Source organism: Myotis brandtii, unplaced genomic scaffold (genome assembly GCF_000412655.1).
Source record: "Myotis brandtii unplaced genomic scaffold, ASM41265v1 scaffold74, whole genome shotgun sequence".
In the NCBI taxonomy this organism is placed as follows: Eukaryota; Metazoa; Chordata; class Mammalia; order Chiroptera; family Vespertilionidae; genus Myotis; species Myotis brandtii.
This window is the reverse complement of record NW_005370944.1, coordinates 2435281-2446285: the sequence shown is the minus strand read 5'-3', so window position 1 is coordinate 2446285 and position 11005 is coordinate 2435281. Positions and strand designations below refer to the sequence as shown.

The 11005-nt window shown below is 44.3% G+C and overlaps 1 protein-coding gene and 1 pseudogene across 1 annotated transcript in view; both read left to right on the top strand.

The window, feature by feature from the left end:
• The window catches only part of REC114 (REC114 meiotic recombination protein), a 175893-nt gene that overhangs the window by 48481 nt on the left and 116407 nt on the right, over positions 1-11005 (top strand). The gene's annotated exons all lie outside the window — the stretch shown is intronic.
• Positions 7709-9326, top strand: LOC102253361 (annotated as a pseudogene).

Sequence of the window (11005 nt, the reverse complement as noted above, 5' to 3'; positions counted from 1 at the left end):
TTAGCCCTTTTTTGTGTGTGAAGCTCCTGATTCCACCTTCAATTTTGAATGATAGCCTTGCTGGGTATAGTATTCTTGGATTCAGTCCCTTGCTTTGCATCACTTTGTATATTTCATTCCATTCCCTTCTGGCCCGGTGTGTTTCTGTTGAAAAATTAGTTGATATTCTAATAGGAGCTCCTTTGTAAGTAACTTTCTGTCTCTCTCTGGCAGCCTTTAAGATTCTTACTTTGTCGTTGGTGTTTGCCAATTTAATTATGATATGTCTTGGTGTTGGTCTTTTGGGGTTCATCTTGTTTGGGACTCTATGTGCTTCTTGGACTTGTGTGGTTTTTTTACTTGCCAATATCAGGGAAGTTTTCTGTTATTATTTCTTCGAACAGGTTTCCTATTCCTTGCTTCTCTTCCTCTCTTTCTGGAACCCCTATTATACGAATATTGTTTCATTTTGTGTTGTCCCAAAGCTCCCTTAGGCTCTCCTCTTGCTTTTTAAATCTTTCCAGTTGCTGCTGTGTTTGTGTGTTTTTTCTTCCTTGTCTTCTAATTCGCTGATGCGGTCCTCAGCCTCTTTTAGTCTACTGTTTAAGCCTTCCATTGTATTCTTTATTGCAACTATGTCATTCTTCATCTCCTCTTGGTTCCTTTTCATGTTGGTGACATTCTCATTCAGCTCCTTATAATTCTCATTGAGTTGTGTGTATTTGTTATTGAGTGTGTATTTTCTGTCATCCAGCTATTTGAGCATCTTATAACCATTACTCTGAATTCTTTCTCTGATATGTTACTAGCTTCAATTTCATTTAATTTCCTTTCTGATGATTCCTCTTTTTCTTTCGTTTGGGGATTGCTTTTTTGTCTTCCCATGTTTTGCTAATTGTAGATCCGATTGCTTTGCTACCCAGGTTCTTTTGGGGATGGTGCTACTGGTGTGATCTCTCAGGTCTCCTAGGCTTGGTAATCTAGCATAGCTCCCTACGTGAGCTATTTGGGTTCTCTTGATGTAAGCCTGCAAGCTGGAAAGGCGCAACTGTGGTGTCTAGAAGTCAGCAGCAGCCGTGGACGGGGGTGTCCCAATTTTTGCTGTCTTATGCCCTAGGTTGAAGTTGCGCATGCCCAGCGGGGACTCACAGCGGCACTGGAAAAGCGTGCAACTGTAGTGTCCAGATTTCTGCAGCTGTGGGGTGGGCAGACTCAGTTTTTGCTGTTGCACCTGTGGTGGATAGGCGCGCGCTCCCAGTGGTGGCTCACAGGGGGCACCAGCGGTGCGTTTGCCAGCATAGCAGGGCCCTGGCACTGAACCCACGTGATTGAGGTGTCTGTGGGCAGGTATCCAGGGTGAGTGAATTCAGAATTTCTACTGCCGGGGGGAGTGCGTCCCTGTTTGTCCAAGATCACACCTAGCGGGGGCTCGCAGCACCTCCCATGAGTGCCCTGTGGATAGATGGGCTCTGGGTGCCTGCTCATTGGAAATGCACAACTGTGGCGGTAAGTTTACCGGTGCAGAGCTCTGACACACTCTGAGGGGACCTGGTGCTAAAGATGTGTAGCTGGGTTGTCTGTGAGCAGTTATTCAGGAAGAGGGAATTCAGAATTTCTACTGCGGGGCAGCATGCCCTTGTCTGTTCAAAATCACACCCAGCAGGGGTTCACAGTGGCATCCAAGAGCTGCCTATGGAGTGGTGTGCCCTGGAAGTCTGAGTGCTGGAAATGCGTGAATGTTGGAAACGCGCGAATGTTGGAAATGCACGAATGTGGCCACTGGGGAGGGGGGAAGTTGCACTTACTGCTGTGGGAGCGGTGCACCTTTGGAGGTGGAAGTTCCAGGGTCCATGGGTCTGTGGGTGGGGCAGCAGGATTTTGGCTGGAGTGGCTGCTGGGTTACAGGCAGTGTCCAACGCCTGTCTGGGTGGTGGTGCTGATGAGTTCCTAGAAGAGGCCGCTCTCCCCTTCAAGATGGCATGGGCTCCGAGCCCGAGTCCCACAATCCAGGGAGTGCCCACAGCGGTGGTAGTCTTTCCCTGTCCTAGAGAGCCTGGTCTGCCAGCCTCTGCTGCTCCTGCCGGATTTAACTGTCCCTCACTCACTCACACACACACCAAACACATCTACACACTCTCCTTTCATCTCCTCACTCACTCACTTCCTATCCCTCACCTCCATCCTGCCAGCCACCATCTTTTCAAGTTTTGGATCTACTTGTTTTTCATCAGTTTATGTTGTTCATTATATTCCACAAATGAGTGAGATCATGTGATATTTATCTTTCTCTGACTGGCTTATTTCACTTAGCATAATGCTCTCCAGTTCCATCCATGGTGTTGCAAATGGTAAGAGTTCCTTCTTTTTTACAGCAGTGTAGTATTCCATTGTGTAGATGTACCACAGTTTTTTAATCCACTCATCTGCTAATGAGCACTTAGGCTGTTTCCAAATCTTAGCTATTACAAATTGTGCTGCTATGAACATAAGGGTACATATATCCTTTCTGATTGGTGTTTCTGATTTCTTGGAATATATTCCTAGAAGTGAGATTACTGGGTCAAATGGGAGTTCCATTTTTAATCTTTTGAGGAAACTCCAAACTGTTTTCCACAGTGGCTACACCAGTCTGCATTCCCACCAGCAGTGCACGAGGGTTCCTTTTTCTCCATATCCTCACCAGCACTTGTCATTTGTTGATTTGTTAATGATAACTATTCTGACAGGTGTGAGATGGTACCTCATCGTCGTTTTGACATGCATCCCTCAGATGATTAGTGACTTTGAGCATGTTTTCATATGTCTCTTGGCCTTCTGTATGTCCTCTTTTGGAAAGTGTCTATTTAGGTCCTTTGCCCATTTTTTGATTGGGTTGTTTATCTTCCTTTCGTTAAGTTATATGAGTTCCCTAAAAACTGTGTGGTTTTTTTTATCCACTCATCTACTCATGGACCCTTGGGCTGCTTCCAAATCTTTGCTACTGTAAATAAGGTTGTAATAAACATGTGAGATGCATATATTCTTTTGAATTAGTGTTTCACATTTCTTCAGATATGTTCCCAAAAGTGAAATTACTGGATCAAATAGCAATTCCATTTTTTATTTTTCGTTTTTTTTAAATTAAATCTTTATTGTTCAGATTATTACAGTTGTTCCTCTTTTTTCCCCCCATAGCTCCCCTCCAACCGGTTCCCAGCCCACCGTCCGCCCTCACCACCCCCGCACTGTCCTCATCCATAGGTGCACGATTTTTGTCCAGTCTCTTCCCGCATCCCCCACACCCCTTTCCCCCCCAAGAATAGTCAGTCCACTCCGTTTCTATGCCCCTGATTCTATTATAATCACCAGTTTATTCTGTTCATCAGATTATTTATTCACTTGATTTTTAGATTCACTTGTTGATAGATGTGTATTTGTTGTTCATAATTTGTATCTTTACCTTTTTCTTCTTCTTCCTCTTCTTAAAGGATACCTTTCAGCATTTCATATAATACTGGTTTGGTGGTGATGAACTCCTTTAGCTTTTCCTTATCTGTGAAGCTCTTTATCTGACCTTCAATTCTGAATGATAGCTTTGCTGGATAAAGTAATCTTGGTTGTAGGTTCTTGCTATTCATCACTTTGAATATTTCTTGCCACTCCCTTCTGGCCTGCAAAGTTTCTGTTGAGAAATCAGCTGACAGTCGTATGGGTACTCCCTTATAGGTAACTGACTTTTTTTCTCTTGCTGCTTTTAAGATTCTCTCTTTGTCTTTTGCTCTTGGCATTTTAATTATGATGTGTCTTGGTGTGGTCCTCTTTGGATTCCTTTTGTTTGGGGTTCTCTGCGCTTCCTGGACTTGTAAGTCTATTTCTTTCACCAGGTAGGGGAAGTTTTCTGTCATTATTTCTTCAAATAGGTTTTCAATATCTTGCTCTCTCTCATCTTCTGGCACCCCTATAATTCGGATGTTGGTACGCTTGAAGCTGTCCCAGAGGCTCCTTACACTATCTTCATATTATGGATTCTTTTTCTTTTTGTTTTTCTGGTTGGGTGTTTTTTGCTTCTTCGCATTTCAAATCTTTGGCTTGATTCTTGCGCTCCTCTGGTCTGCTATTGGGTGTAATATTCTTTATTTCAGAGCGTGTATGCTTAATTTCTAGTTTCTTTATCATAGCATCGAGGGTCTCATTAGTTTTCGTGAAGCTCTCCAAAAGTTTATTGCAAGCCCTCAAAATTGCGTTTTTTAGCTCTATATCCTCCATTTCTGTCATGTTTTTTTGTCTCCGCATTTTTTATGCTTTCTTGGTGCACCCCCTAGTGGTCTTTGTGCGCAGTCTTGTTCTAGTTGAGCCTTGATTGTTGTAGTTAATACTAGAGGGATTTGACCACCAGGCCGACTGGCTGTGTGAATCAGCTGTGTCTGCCGCGGAAAACTTCTGTCCTCTGGGGAGGTGCTAATCTAGCCTTTGCCTGAGGCGATCCGGCAAATGGCTCTGCGCAGGGCTTGGGCGGGGCGGGCTCAACAGGGCGGGCGGAGGGAGCGGTAATGGCCCCTCTCAGTCCCGTTCCCAGAGGCTCTGCTTCTCAGAACCCCAGGAACCGCTGCAAACCTCGGAGGGAAAGCTGCCTTCCAACTGATGCCAGACACTCCCGCTTCTCCCGTTTGGGTCCGAGTCCCCAGCGATTCGCCCGTATCTGGAGCTCAGAGTCTGAGACTCCCCCCTGACCGAAAACGACAACCGCGCTCTCAGCCACCAGCCCGCTTTGCGCGCGCACCTCCGCACCTGAGTATTTTCCACACTGCGCCTCCTCTGAGCCTCGGTGTGCTGTTATTTTTCCTTCTAGTTGAAGAGTCTCTCCTCAGCCAGCCTTCCTGTGGTTCTGGGTGATGTCCGTTCCGTCTTTTAGTTGTATTTTTGAAGTGGTTGTTTGCGGCAGCAGTCTCCGGTATTTACCTATGCCGCCATCTTGGTCTCTATCCTGTACTGTATTGTTAGAAATAAATTTCAACGAGAGTATAAAGGGTAGAAAAACATTTTTTTCTACTAATAAGTGTATTATATTTGTCCATGGACATAATACCAATACAATATGAATGTGGCCAAAATACTTGTTTTGAGATGTCTTCAAATTTCAGCTGTTAACAATAAAAGTTGATTCTTTTATCTGCAGTTTTTTTTTTTGTTTTGTTTTTTTTTAATGTTTTTTTTTGATTTTTTACAGAGGGGAAGGGAGAGAGATAGAGAGTTAGAAACATCGATGAGAGAGAAACATCGATCAGCTGCCTCCTGCACATCTCCCACTGGGGATATGCCCGCAACCAAGGTACATGCCCTTGACTGGAATCGAACCTGGGACCTTTCAGTCCGCAGGCCGATGCTCTATCCACTGAGCCAAACTGGTTTCGGCCATTCCGTCTTTTAGTTGTATTCTTGAAGTGGTTGTGCTAAGCAGCAATCTCGGGTGTTTACCTATGCCGCCATCTTGGTTTTCTCCCCATTTTTTATTTTTTGAGTAAACTCCTTACTGTTCTTTACAATGGCTGCACCAATCTACATTTCCACCAATATTGCATGAGGGCTTTCTTTTCAGTACTTGTTGTGTGTTGATTTATTGATGATAGCCATTCTTACACGTGAGGTGATATCTCATTGTGGTTTTATTTGCATTTCCCTGATGATTAGTATGTTGAGGATCTTTTTTTTTTTTAATCTTCACCCGAGGATATTTTCCATTGATTCTTAGAGAGAGTGGAAGAGAGAGGGAAAGACAGAAATATCGATGTGAGAGAAACAAATCAATTGGTTGCCTCCTGCAAGAGCCCCGGCCCGGGGCCCAGGCTGGGGAGGAGCTTGCAACTGAGGTATGTGCCCTTGACTGGAATCAAACCCGGGACCCTTCAGTCCACAGGCTGACGCTCTGAGTGAAACCGGCTAGGGCTTGAGCATCTTTTCATGTGTCTCTTGGCACCTCTGTATGTCTTCTGTTCAGGTTCTCTGCCCATTTTTAAATGGAATTGTTTTTTTTGAATGTGAATTGTATGAGTCCTTTATATATTTTGGATTATTAACCCCTTATCAGATATGTCATTTGGAAATATTTTCTCCCATTCAGTAGGTTGTCTATAAATTCTTGGTAAACCATTCCTATATTGTCTGCACCAGGGTTGATGACTCCCACCATCCCACCCTTAGTATGCCACTAATTATATTTATTGTTAATTGTTGTCTATACCATTGTCCTGCACCCTATCTCACATTAGCTCCATGAGGCCAGCCAATGTTTCATTCAATGATGTATCCCATCTAGAAAAATGTTTGGGCATTTAATAGGTGTCCAATAGATATTTGTTGAATGAACAAATGATTGAATAAAGCTTAAGGTTAGAAGCACTGCTTCTATGATTTTTTTTCTTTCCCAAATATTTATGAGAGATCAATATATAGTGGTAACTTTGTTAATGTTAACTGACTGACTTAAATGCTTGCTGTATGGTCTCTTTTCCTTGAACTCTGGCGTTTTCACATGAATTTTAGAATCAGCTTGTTAAATTTTATAAAAGAATTTAGGATTTGATTACTACTGCTGTAACAAATTGCCAGAAACGTAGTGGCTTAAAACAACCGAAACTTATTAGCTTACAGTTCTGGAGGTCAAAGTCTGAAATAGATCTTGTGGGGCTAAAATCAAGGTGTCAGCAGGGCTACATGCCTCTGGAGGCTCTAGGGGAGATTCTGTTTCTTGCCTATTCAAGCTTCTAGGGCTGCCTGAATTCTTGCCTTGTACCACCCTTTCATCTTCAAAGCCAGCAGTCACATTTCCTTCCCTCTTTCCCTTAGAACAGTGGTTCTCAACCTTGGCTGCACATTAGAATCACCTGGGAATCTTTTTAAAATCCTGATTTCTGGGCCTCTGGGGATGATTGTATTTGTTCCCGTTTTGTTTTTTTACTTCAAAATAAGATATGTGCAGTGTGCATAGGAATTTGTTCATAGTTTTTTTTAAACTATAGTCCGGCCCTCCAACGGTCTGAGGGACAGTGAACTGGCCCCCTGTTTAAAAAGTTTGAGGACCCCTTCCTTAGAAGGACCCTTGTGATTACACTGAGTGCACCTGGATAACCCAGGATATTCTTCCTATCGCAGAATCCTTAACTTCATCACATCTGAACAGTCCCCTTTGCTGTGTAAGATAACAGATTTCACAGGTTCCAGGTGTTAGGACATGGTCATCTTTGGGGGAACCATTATTTTGCCTGCTTTGGCATCTTAACAATGTTAAATCTTACTATTCATGAACAAAGTATATATCTCTATATATTTATGTGTTCTTAAATTTCTGGCAATTTTCAGTGTGCAGACCTTTCACACTGAATAATTGCCATATTTATCCCTAAGTATTTTATATTGTTGATGTTTTTGTAAATTTTGACATTTTCAAATTCCAACTATTCTTTATTAATTTGTATAAATTTAATTCTTATTAATTGATCATGTATCCTGCAATCTTTCTAAAATCCATTTATTAGTTCTAGGAAAATCAATTAGATTTCCTACATAAATAATTATGTTGTCTATGAATTAAGACAAATTTACTTATGAGACTTTGAAACCAGGCCTTGAAGGCTACAGGGTGTTCATTTGGCCCAGAGGAGGAAAGGGATCCTAGGCAGAAGAGATGACAGCATGTGTGTGAAGACATGGCCCTTAGGCAAGGACAAGGAGTTGTGGATGACAGCAAATGAAGATGGCACTAGTGAGACCAGAAAGGCCTAGTGTGCACAGCCCTCCAGGACCTGCTGTACCAGCGACAGGTGATGTGGTGGATGTGTACCAATGGGAGTTCTGGCACTGCGCAACTGGTTGCACGCAGCTGAGCAGGAGAGCCTAAAGCACTCCGAGGAGCTCAACCTGATGCTGGATGACATCAAGAGGGCGTGTCAGAGAGGCAGGCGCTGTGAGACAGAGATGGCAATCACTCCTGGGGCAGGCTCACCGAGGACCCACGACTGAAGCTGTGGAATGTCTCTCATGAGCATGTACTGTACTTACCTACCGTCTTCCACCACCTGCCGCACCTGCTGGCCAAGGTAAGCAGCCTGCAGCCCACAGTGCACATGGGCCAGGGCCCCACAGGAGTGTCACTGGTGGTGGGCATTCCCAGTGTGCTGTGCGAGGTACATTTGTATCTGACTAACACGCTGCACTCGCTCATCTCAGAGCTGAGCTCGCAGAAGGACTCGGTCATCGTGGTGCTGATTGCCGAGACTGACCCGCAGTACACCTTCGTGGTGATGGAAAACATAAAGGCCTTGTTTCCCACAGAGATCCATTCCGGGTTTCTGGAGGTCATCGCCCCTTCCCCACACTTCTACCCTGGCTTCTCCCGGCTCTAAGAGTCCTTTGGGGACCCTAAGGAGAGAGGTGAAGGACCAAACAGAACCTCGATTACTGCTTCTTCATGATGTAATAGCAGTCCAAAGGCATCTACTACGTACAGCTGGAGGACGACATAGTGGCCAAGCCCAACTACCCGAGCACCATGAAGAACTTCTCTCTCCAGCAGCCTTCAGAGGACTGGATGATCCTGGAATTCACCCAGCTGGGCTTCATTGGGAAGATGTTCAAGTCACTGGGCCTGAGCCTGATTGTGGAGTTTATCATGTTCTACCGGGACAAGCCCATCGACTGGTTCCTAAACCACATTCTGTGGGTGAAGGTCTGCAACCCTGAGAAGTATGCGAAGCACTGTAACCAGCAGAAGCACTGTAACCTCCGTATCCACTTCAAGCCAACCCTCTTCCAGCACGTAGGCATGCACTTCTCACTGGTGGGCAAGATTCAGAAACTGAAAGACAAGGACTTTGGGAAGCAGGCACTACAGAAGCGCTACGGAAGGAGCACATGAACCCCCCGGCCGAAGTGAGCCCAAGCCTCAAAACATACCAGCACTTCACCCTGGAGAAGGCATACCTGCGTGAGGATTTCTTCTGGGCCTTCACGCCTGCTGCAGGGGACTTTATCCGCTTCCGCTTCTTCCAGCCACTGCGCCTTGAGCGGTTCTTCTTTGCAGGGGAAACATTGAGCACCCAGAGGACAAGCTCTTCAACACTTCTGTGGAGGTGCTGCCCTTTGATAACCCCCAGCCAGACAAGGAGGCCCTGCAGAAAGGCTGCTCAACCACCCTCCGGAGCAGCTGCGATGGCTACCTCCGGATAGGTTCCTACAAAGGCGTGGCCGAGGGCGAGATGGACCCTGCCTTCGGTCCCCTGGAAGCCCTGCGCCCCTCCATCCATACAGACTCGTCCGTGTGGGTCATTCTGAGTGAGATCTTCCTGAAAGAGGCGGACTAACAGAGGACTTCTGAGGACTGGCCCTGAAGCCCAGGAGACTAGGGATGTCTTTGCTGCTGCCCTCGCAGGGTCAGATGTAGCCCACCCAGCCTGAGAGGTTGTTCCTGGCACCTCTCAGCAGCCTGGGGTTGCCGCTGGCCGAGAGGCCCCAGGTGCTGGTGCTACCCACCCGCCCGGCTGTGGGAAGAGGTGGTGGTCACCACACTGTGACTGAGGGCTGGCCTGTGCCGCCCTGAACTGTTCGCAGGTGGGCTTGAGCCAGGCCATTTTAGAAGAGCTTTTTTCCTGGGCGTCTGCTCTCTCCGGCACAAACACTGGAATGGATATACTACTTTATGTGCTGTGTTTTTTATTCTTGGATACATTTGATTTTTTTCACTGAAGTCCACATATATTTCTATAAGAGTGTGACTTGTAATAAAGAGTTAATGAAGAAGAAAAAAAAAGACAGTTTTACTTCTTTCTTGCCAATCTGGCTGCTTTTTATTTATTTCTTTTTTTTGCCTGATTATAATGGTTAGAACCTCCAATGCAATGTTGAATAGAACTGATGAGAGTGAACATGCTTGTATTGTTCATTATCTTAGAGAGAAAGCTTGACTTTTCACTATTAAGTATGATGTTAACTGTAGGTTTTTTCATAGATGCTCTTCACTGACTTGAGGAAGTAATTTTTATTCCTGGTTTGCTGAGTTTTAAATTGGGAATGGATGTTGGGGTTTGTCAAATATTTTTTAATATATTCTCTTATCTATTGAGATGATATATGGTTTCCATTTTTAGTTGACATGGTGAATCACATTCAGTTGAAAATACTTCCCAATCTCCCTTTTAATTTATTTATCCAAGTGGATTTTTTAAAAATTTCATTTGCCTTTATTTATTGAATTTTATTTTTTTATTGTTTAAAGTATTACAAATAGTAGTACATATGTCTCCTTCTTTTTCCCCAATTGACCTTCCCCTAGCCTCCCCTACCCCCCGGCACATGCCCTCAAGCACCGCCCCTCTAGTGTCTTACATCCATTGGTTATGCTTATATGCATGCATACAAGTCCTTTGGTTGATCTCTTACCTCCCCCACCCCCAACCCTCAAGCCTTCCCCCTGTAGTTTAACAGTTTGTTCGATGCTTCTTTGCCTCTGTGTCTATTTTTATTCATAAGTTTATAATGTTCTTTATATTCCACAAATGAGTGAGATTGTGTAGTATTTTTCTTTCACTGACTGGCTTATTTCACTTAGCATAATGTTCTCCAGTTCCATCCATGCTGTTGCAAATGGTAAGAATTCCTTCTTTTTTACAGCAGCGTAGTATTCCATTGTGTAGATGTACCACAGTTTTCTAATCCACTCATCTGCTGATGGGCATTTAGGCTGTTTCCAAATCTTAGCTATTGTAAATTGTGCTGCTATGAACATAGGGGTGCATATGTCCTTTCTGATTGGTGTTTCTGTTCTCTTGGGATATATTCCCAGAAGTGCTATTACTGGGTCAAATGGCAATTCCATTTTTAATTTCTTGAGGAAACTCCAAACTCTTTTCCACAGTGGCTGCACCAGTCTGCATTCCCACCAGCAATGAAGGAGGGTTCCTTTTTTTCCCGCATCCTATCAAGCACTTGTCATTTGTTGATTTGTTGATGATAGCCATTCTGACAGGTGTGAGATGGTACCTCATTGTTGTTTTGA